Genomic DNA, 10763 nt, shown 5'->3' on the forward strand with positions numbered 1-10763 from the left:
TCCCGGCGGTGCCCGAATTTATAACTTGTGTTGGGCAAGGCCGTGGTCTAGGCAACACGGAGTTTTCCTCCGTGGCATCCCAACAATTACTCCATTCACACACAGAAGAAGGCAATGGCAAACCACTTCTTGATCATCTGCCAAGAACGTATATGAACAGGTCCCAGTCCGAGAAAAGGATGGAAGGATCCTGTTCATATGGACCTGTCGTCAGACAGAACACTAAATAATAATAAATCCTTGGCAAGGTCGAAAGAATGTGTCAAGAAAAATTACTACACTCGACGAATAGATGGCACTAAACGCAGAGTTCAAGGTCCTCGAGATTTATCGACAAGTTACAGGATACATCGAGTTTAAAATTATACGTCGTACACATTGCGTAGTTGTTTACTGAAGCACCGACAGATGTCGTACGTTACTCCATGGAACAGTGTCCTTCTTAAGAAGCCAACAGTCATTCAGCCACTCAAGAAGATCCCAACATTTTATGGAACTCAAAGGTTCATCACCGTGGTCACAAGAGCCCGCCACTGGTCCCCATCCTGAGTCAGATAAATCCAGTCCATGTCACCCCATTCCATTTCTCTAAGATCCATTTTAATATTATTCTCCCACAAACGTCTAGCTCTTCCTAGTGGTCTCTTTCCTTCTGGTTTGCCCACTAAAACCCTGAATTCATTCCTCTTCTCTCCCATGCGGGCTACGTGCCCTGCCCATCTCATCTTCCCTGACTTGATCTGTCTAATTATTTAGCGAGGAATATAACTTACGAATGAATAAAAATTTCCGTGGATATTATCCATCGTCTAGTAAATATAAAACGTAAAACGACGTTTCGGAGATGGGACTCTATCTCCGTCTTCAGGTTCATACACAGTCCGGAGGTCCGGAGATAGGGATTAGCTCTATCTAGTGGGCCCAGCTGTGTAGGAACCTGAAGACGGAGTCCCATCTCCGAAACGTCGTTTTACGTTTTATATTTACTAGACGATGGATAATATCCAAGGAAATTTTTATTCAATCGACTCTTCACCATCGTCAAGAAGTTTTAGATTTGATATAACTTACGAAGCTCCTCATAATGCAGATAACTCCAGCCTCCTAGTAATTCATCGCTCTTGGGACCTAAATATTCCCCTCAAACACCTTCCGTCTACGTTCCTCACTTAAGTGCCAGAGACCAAGTTTCACACCCATACAAAACTACAGGTAGATTATAGTCTTGTATATTTTAATCTTTACATTTTTAGAAAGCAAAAGAGAAGACGAAACGTCCTGAACTGAAAGGCAGCATAAATTAAAATTTGGCTTCTTACTGTAGCTTTCAAATATCTGAACTTTGCGACATTTTCAGAGAATCCATTAATTATCGTTTTTGCCCAGCGTCCTGTTGACGAGACATCATCTTATACTTACTTTCCTCCTTGTTTACTTCTAGACCAACCTCCTTACGAAAGTCAATTAGAGGTCCTGTGTTTTTCTTTGTGGTAATTATGTTATCTCCTCATACATTTACTACATCAGCATAGCCCAGAAGCTGGCGTGTTCCATTCAATTTCAGCCCCACGTGGTGTCCTTGCACCTTCCTAATAACACATTCTGAAGCAAAGCTCAAAAGCACTGGCGATAAAGCATCTCCTTGTTTTATACCAGACAAATGTTTACCTAAACAAACTTTACTCTGGTTTCGTTTAAATACATTTAAATACGCCTAAGTAGTTTCATGTGTACACCACACTCAAAGAGAATGTACACAATACTTCCCATCTAACTGAATCATGCGCTTTCTTGAAGTCTATGAATATCTGATGTACTGTCTCATTGTACTCACATTTTTTCTCTAGTATCTGACAAATCCAAAAATCTGATCAATAGTTGATATATTACCTTATCTCAAATAATTTCGTCTATGCATGGACTTAATCTTAAGAGATGGATATTGGCTAAAATTTTGTACGAAATTGATAACGTCAAATGCCTCGATAATTGCTAGTCGGTTCTATTGCCCTGATGTTGATGTCGTAGGTTATCTTACAATTGTACAACTAAGGTTGTTATTACGTCTTTAGTGAACGATAAGAAGGTCTTGAGTCCACTATAATTACCGAGGTAATTGTAACTGCTGAAATAAAGAGTTTCAGTCAATACAAAGATCAAAACTTGTAGCGGATTCTTAATAAACATTGAAAATATAATAAACAATTACTGTGCTGAAGGACTGTCAACATTCAGCACACAACAGGTTGCATTCCTCAAAATTCTTTCGATAAATATTTCATCTTCAATTAAACATTAACTGAAATCACTCTGGAAAGGAGAACGTTCCAATTCTTTAACACACAACGGGAATTAAATGTACCACCTGCTTTAACATCTGCATTTTTGTGTTTCGCATTATTTTCATTGTAAACAGCGATTACTCTCTTAAGTACCATCAACAACTTAATATTTGTTAATGGTGAAATATAGTGTTTTCTTTGCGGTACGGGCTGAATTCTTAAACATTATTTAGGCGAACTTCTGGTTCAAAAGCCATCTCGACACAGGTTTTCCTCTGTCTTCAAGCAACTGCTGAGATGGTTCCAAGTTGCCACTGCAAGCTTCTCATGCAGCCCTCCCGATGTAAATTAATCAAAATTTACCACCCCTCAGTAGGAACTTCTAAATTATGTACTAAATCTACAAATTAATAGCCTCAGCTTTCTCTAATACAAAATTTCAAAATTCCGTCTCTTATGCCAATCATCACACTAACGCCTTCACTCTTACTTTATCCTTAACAGAAGGACGAGCGGGCATTGCCTGGGGACCTTCTAGCTATAAGATGCTCTTTCTCCCCCCCAGATATCGAAGTGTCTCTCACTTCTCCCCCCCCCCACCAATTTCCCCCCCCTCTCTCTCTCTCTCTCTCTCTCTCTCTCTCTCTCCTTCTGGTTCAAAAGGTTAATAATCTCTCTCCATTTCCTTCTTGGTCCTCCAAGCAGACAATTCCCCAAGGATTTCTATGCTGAAATTCTGTACGCAATGTCTCCTTCCTTATCCTTGTCACGTGCTCAACTAGTAGCAGAGTCCTTGAGTGCAATATCACAACATAATTAGCTGACTTGGGCAAGTGACAGAGTTCTCTGTTATCGGCTACCCTGAACTGTTCACTTACATCATTCCTCTTAGGTCGAAATACTTACTTGCCCATCCCCACTTTCAAAAATTCAACGTCAGAGTAAAATATCAGGTTTAACACCCACACGAGGACAAACGACAAGGTTTTGAACTTGATTTTTCTAAAAAAAAAAAAAAAAAAAAAAAAAAATTGAAATTCAGTTGTTTTGGAACTTCAAAGAATCAAATTTGCAGAACTTTTTCTCATTTACATTTATCATTGCTGTTCCAGTATAAAATTTTAATCAGTATCAAATGATTTATATCCTATATCATGATGACCCTGGCAATGAAGATGGTTTGGTTGTCAAGTGTTCAAATATTCAATCTAATCTAATCTAAACCCTCGGTAAACTCCTACCAGACTACACGGCACAACATCCCAGAAGACAGCCATCTTCATATTAGCCACTGTGAGAACCTGAAATCTCATTACGAGTGAGTACATTTTGAAAGGTTCTGTACCGGGGCGGGGGGAGGGGCACTGGTGACCCGCTTGCAGCACGAGGTCAGATATGGCGAGCGGAGGAACTACTCATTTAATAACAGGACATATTCCTCAGCAACGTCGCATTCAGTTTCTTTGCCAGGTTCTACCAAGGAGCTACAGCACCTTATGTTAAAAACTGTCAACAGGAAACGTGGTACGCAGGGGCGAATCCAAAATAACATAAATAAGGACACAAAATGGCGCGGTTCTCATATCTGGACGAACTTTAAACATGCGTTTATATATAAGCGCCTGACATTTAAATTTCGGTTTACTTATGATTTATATGAGCGTGTGAAGTCCTATAACGTTGTCACTGATTGACGAATACGCGGTGGATTTGATTGAAAACATTACAAGCAAATATCCGAACTGAAAAAAGCCAAAGCGTGTCTATAAGACAAAATACAAATTGAAATTTTTACTTTTACGAGTTTTACAACAAATCTCACAGATTCCCGGCGGTGCCCGAATTTATAACTTGTGTTGGGCAAGGCCGTGGTCTAGGCAACACGGAGTTTTCCTCCGTGGCATCCCAACAATTACTCCATTCACACACAGAAGAAGGCAATGGCAAACCACTTCTGGATCATCTGCCAAGAACGTATATGAACAGGTCCCAGTCCGAGAAAAGGATGGAAGGATCCTGTTCATATGGACCTGTCGTCAGACAGAACACTAAATAATAATAAGATGAGGTGGTCTAGCGGTTAGAACGCTGGCCTTGTAATCCTGGGGTCTCGGGTTCGATTCCCGGCGGTGCCCGAATTTATAACTTGTGTTGGGCGCCTTGCCTTGCCGTGGTCTAGGCAACACGGAGTTTTCCTCCGTGGCATCCCAACAATTACTCCATTCACACACAGAAGAAGGCAATGGCAAACCACTTCTGGATCATCTGCCAAGAACGTATATGAACAGGTCCCAGTCCGAGAAAAGGATGGAAGGATCCTGTTCATATGGACCTGTCGTCAGACAGAACACTAAATAAATAAATAAATAAATAAGATACAGCTGTCTCTCTTCTGTAGTTCTCTTTCGTAGCAATGAAGATTATAATCCAACTTAATTTATCTCTAAGACTGTTTTCCAAAATTAAAGAGCCTATGACAAGCAAACACTTGTATATACGTATAAAAATAAAAAAAAATACTAAACTAAAAATATATACATCGTTAAACATTTTCTATCGAGATAGTGTCCTCAAAGGGAACAATGTTTTCGAAAACGTCCAAACAATCCGTGTAAGTCATTCTAATCAGACGCACTCAGTTCAAGAGCTTGGGTTTAATGCATTGATCACGATAAAAACAGAAATTCTCTTATTTTGTCTACCAACAGCGATAACGCCGTCCTCTGAAAGCCCTCTATAGATTTTATTCTTTACGGAACCAAATTCAAAAAAGCGCACAAAACAACACGTGTAAAATTACAGCTGCGCAGACATCAGGCATAATTTTACGTTCCCAGACAGACGTTAAAACATTCTGTACCGACTGATAACAAACATTCCGGGAATTATATCAGACAGAGCCCGAGTATGGTTTGCAGTGGACACAGAAACGTCCACAAACCGTTTAACATCAACGTGTCGTTCCGAATAACACATAAACACCTCGAAAAGTTTGAATCAACAAAAAATAATAACCGTCTGAACAAAAATTAATTTTAAACAACTCCATGGAGTAAATTCGTTATTTAGAAACTTGACAGTAGTCAAGAATTCCCCTCAATTTATTGAACCCGCACACGTCCAAGTATGAGGACTTGTACAAATTTTCAGAACACGTCTTATTACGATGCGAGTTGTAAGCCCCCGCGCCCAACCTCCAAACTGTAGCAAAATTGCCTTATCGTATGTTCGCGACTGTTCATTCAGCATATTTTCAGCTACACTCAAAATCAGAATAATAATACAATAATTACAATAAATTACATCGATTAAATTTAGGCTAAATGTTAAATTAATAAGACAAACTTTCGAAACGTCTGTTTGTATTCGTGTTTGACATTCCCACGCACATGGCGCCGTGACGCGAGGAAACAGTCCGAGACTTGAAACTCACTCGGACTTCGTATCTAAGATAAGGAATCGAACACTCCAGGTAGTACAGGGTTCAATATTATCAACAATTCCGAGGTTCACCCGAAGGACATTGAGCTGTGTTTCTTTTGTTCGAGTCTCTGAGTTAAAAAAAGCCTTGACTGCTTTTTACCAAAAAAAGGGAATATATCAGAACCAGTTTTCGTGGCTAAGTAAAGATGGCTGTCTTATAAGTTCTCGTTGCCCTGATGATGCAGTATATACCTCTGAAACGTCGATAAACTTCTACCAGAATAGAATAAAAATTTACTTGGATATTATCCATCGTCTAGTAAATATAAAACGTATAAACGTAAAACGACGTTTCGGAGATGGGACTCTATCTCCGTCTTCAGGTTCCTACACAGTTGGGCCCACTAGATAGAGCTAATCCCTATCTCCGGAGATAGGGATTAGGCCCAACTGTGTATGAACCTGAAGACGGAGATAGAGTCCCATCTCCGAAACGTCGTTTTACGTTTTATATTTACTAGACGATGGATAATATCCAAGTAAATTTTTTTATTCAATTGACTCTTCACCATCGTCAAGAAGTTTTAGATTTGATTCTACCAGAACACATGAACCAAAAACCTAACTTTATTTTATTAAAAGGCGAAGAGATGTTACGTAACTCCATAAAAATTAGTTTTCTATAATAAAGAATAAATAACAACATAATTAAATAAGCTATTAAAATTCGTAGCAAGGGGACTGGTTAAGAACAAACACATGTACTTGGCTCAAATACGTTTTATCGACACCGTGCCAAACAAATAATTCATAACGAGACATAAGCCAATTTAGCTTTCAACCGAAAAGAGCAGTTTCGTACGTAAACGAACTAACGACCTGAGTGACTACGTGTTTTACAATAACCTTCTTCCTCTGGACTTTGGACCAAAGTTCCAACATTGCTCATAATTGTGACCATCTGTTCATCAAATGAAGTAAGCATCTAATATTACAAGTAAAAATGTTCATAAATTCCATTACTACAGAAGCGTATTATCAAGGAAAACAGCAAAACAGTAATTTGTAATCTAATTTTAACGCAAATATTTGCACTTTAAGCAAGTATTTAAAAAAGAATAAGAAAAGGTCAAATGAATTTTGCGTTTTACAGTCCCGAAAAAGAGGACTTGGTATTTTTACATATTGTCAGTTTCCGTGTTTTTAAGACCATACAAATTTTGAACTTCAACCTACTACAAAAAAATTGTTCGTCATAAATTCAGTTTATGCGCCTGATATCTATGTAAATTGTAGGGCTACATTTTCCTACATTTCTCCTTTAAAGCCAAGTGGTAAATAAATGTACCACCCGCTTCAACAATAAAAAACTCTACATTTTGTATTTATATGTATCGTATATTTCTCAATGTAAACTCTTCAGAAAAACTAACCATCTGATCTTTGTGTAACGGTGAAGTGCAGTGTTTTCTTAGCGGTACGGGCTGAATTCTTCTTAAGTATTTGGACGAGCTTCGACTTCAGACACTTCCAAATTAATAGTCTCAGCTTTCGCTAATACAAAATTTCAAAATTCCGTCTTTTATGCCAATCATCACACTAACGCCTTCACTCTTACTTTTTCCTTAACAGAAGGACGAGCGGGCATTGCCTGGGGACCTTCTAGCTATAAGATGCTCTTTCTCCCCCCCAGATATCGAAGTGTCTCTCACTTCTCCTCCCCCACCAATTTCCTCTTTCTCTCTCTCTCTCGACTTCAGATGGTTAAATGTCAGTAGCGTTACGAACACATCTTCAAAATGCGTACGTGTCTTCATAAAACTAAAGTCAGACGTCCAATGAATTCAATAAAAAGCTACGCATTCTCAGTTTAACAGCTTAAAAAATATCGAAATATATCTGTCAAGGACGCAATTTAAAAGCTCAAGGAAAACGTATTTTTTCCCAACCGGCTATATAGCCTGCAGATAACCGGTCAACAATCCCCATGACTTGTGAACATTACACGTACCTGCGTAAACAATTTTGTTTCTTATCAGAGACGACACTGCACGGGAGATACAAAGATCTCACGAGGCTTGAACTTCGAAATATTTTTTATCACATACCGTATAAATAACCAACGACTAACTCATCATACTAACTAGGCTACGAGACTGGATGACCTTAGTTCAATTCCCGGTAGAGAGAAGATATCTTTCCCGCATCTACGGTATGTATCACAGTTCTGACCCGCACCAAGCGACCTATAACAGCAAAAGAAATTAAGAATAAAAAACCTAAATATATGAGAAAAGACACTGCATTAGTCTCCTTCAAGATATAGCCTGGAGGGACTGCATAAAACCACGGAACTATCATAATAACAGGTTTAATCCTGCGCAATTTGAGGTCCACTGAAATTGTAACGGTGTCATAATTCTCTGTAAGACACCTTGCTCAGCGAATTCTTCGTCACCATGACGAGGCGTCCTAACGTTTCAGACGTAACAACAAATTTACAGCCAAGTGAGCTAAGAAAATATGTTTAATAAGCAATAAAGGAGAATAAAAATAAAAAGCCACAGACAAGAACAATTAAAGGATTCTACACTACACCCCTCAGGATCTTACTCTGATATTTCCAGATTTATATAACGAGGTACGCTTACGTTACATAGGCCTGTTTCTTTTGATGTGTAGTCGAACTGAATTTCCCTTCCTAATATCCCACCTTTATCATAAAATCTTAATTTAACGTCAGCTATCTTATCATTCTTTGAATGCTATCTCTGGTATGTGCCTGCCTTCATATCTGTTCAGAGCCGCCTCAATGATTCTTCATCCCATTTGTTAACACCCACGTCTCACGTCTTATTACTCCATGTTAAAGCAACTTTTGCTCTAATATAGGTAATATTTAATTTCCCTTCCTTTCTAATCTTCACCGCATAAAGCGTCTTAGAATATCTTTCTAAATATTTACAGCCACAAACCTAGTTTAAAACATAATTCAGATTTGACATCTCGTTTTAAGGCATTTAACCGTACTAATTCATTCACAGAAGACACGTTGTTCCACCAGCCTTTCTCGGTCCTCAACGGCGTATACGACTACCAGATAGTCACTTTAGCTTTAGTCACGTGATAAATAAGATTATATGAGAATTAAATGTACCAGATATAATATGAATAACAGAAATTTTGTCACTTTTAGACTATGGAAAAGTAAAGAATACTTACTATAAGGTAGAAACTCTCACATACATGTCAGTCAGAAGACGTCAACATCCTTATGCCGTCTTTGAAACGTATTAAATATAAAGCATTTATTTTTACAGACTACTGAAACTGCCAGTAGCCACGGGGTCTGAGGCATGGACCACGTGCACCTGACCGTGGCTTCGAGTCCCAATCAAGGCATTGATGTTTGTCCGCGTCTCCTCTACCAGTCTGATAGCTAAAGACTGGACACGGAAGAAAGTGGGAACCCACCGTGGTACTTTCGCATGAGCGCCCCTAAAGGGGTCACGACGGTCAGGTATTGACCAGAGACGACTAAAAAAAAAAACTTAACCTACTATTCTTTGCCAAATAACAATACAAAATAATATTTTTTATATATGCATATGATTTTCATATTACCATATAACATAAATACAGCCTTAGTGGTCCATCTCATATGTAAAGTCTTTTAACATCGAACTGATAAATAGACATCTTTATTTTCTAAAAATACCCCACGGTAACACCCCGAACCCCCTGCACCAAGGGATGTTCAACCTCCCATTCCCTTCCCTCCCCCCCACGGTATGCCACAAAATTATAACTGTGTTGCAGATACAAAGATATTTGAAAAAAACTTCAGAACTTAATGGACTGACGTTTTACTTAATCAATATAAACAACTTTTTGTGGACACATTATTAGATACAATTCAATAAACACAGTACGAGTACAAAGTCCACATAAATATACTCTGACGTCACGTTAACAAAATCAAAGTTGCCTATACATACGCAATATAACAGTATTATAGAAAAACGCAAGAATATATTTAATTCATAATTATCAGTGTCTTGAATGAAAATTAATTAACCTTCTGAACACTGATAATTTAAATAAAATATCAAAGTCGCTACTTACGTTCGAAAAATGTTGATAACTGTAATGGCAAATTTAATTCTTAAACTTAAGGCACACAAAACAAGTACATTTAAGTATTTTACAAATATATCACTTAAAATTCTGTACTGATATGCGTCAAAGTCTAAAGGTTATGTTGGGTTTAGGACACGTTCCTGTAAGTAACACGCGATTAGCTTTCCTACTAAACGAAATTTTTAATACTCACGAGTCTTATTGGACTCCTCCCCGTTCTACGTTCTAACACATGAATCATCATCATCATACCGAGGCAACCGACCTGATACACTTCGTCCACACTCCACCACACGAAGATCTCTAATTGCCCTGCATTAATCCTGAACGATAACGCGAATTAACAGGATTAAAGTCCGTGACAGGGTATTCTAGTACGCGACCACTATTTACGTCTAGCCACCTACGTAATTACAAACAATCCCTCGCATTTCAACTCTTCTCGCACGCTTTTATATAAGCTTTTGTGAAGACGGTGATGAACCTTTGGGTTCCATAAAGAAAGTGGGCGATTCTTTGACAGTCCGAGTATCCTTTATCGTAAATTTTAAAATTATCCTTCCACCTGTGCTGTATCTTTTCTTCAAATTCCTGATTCAAAATTCGTATGCACGTTACATGCCCCCCCCCCCCCCACCTGGTCCATCGCCCTGATACCAGCCTAGTACTCGGCTTCAAGTTAAGTTGTGCAACTCCTCCGCCCCTCAAACTACCTACCACCTAACCACAATTTATAAAACTCTCACTTTCTTTAACAACAGACAATTACATACTATTGCACGCTCTCCGAAAAAATGCGAGCAAATTAAAAAAAAAGCACGTCTTAGTATCGATGTTGGACCTTTAGTATCTCCCTGCAAGTCCACACGCGCTACCGCTCGGAAGGTCAACATATGCTCCACTTTGAATATCCAAAAA

The sequence above is a fragment of the Zootermopsis nevadensis genome, unplaced genomic scaffold (assembly GCF_977971745.1).
Source record: "Zootermopsis nevadensis isolate Lab colony 2312 unplaced genomic scaffold, Znev_1.0 Znev_ptg000011l, whole genome shotgun sequence".
NCBI lineage: Eukaryota > Metazoa > Arthropoda > Insecta > Blattodea > Termopsidae > Zootermopsis > Zootermopsis nevadensis.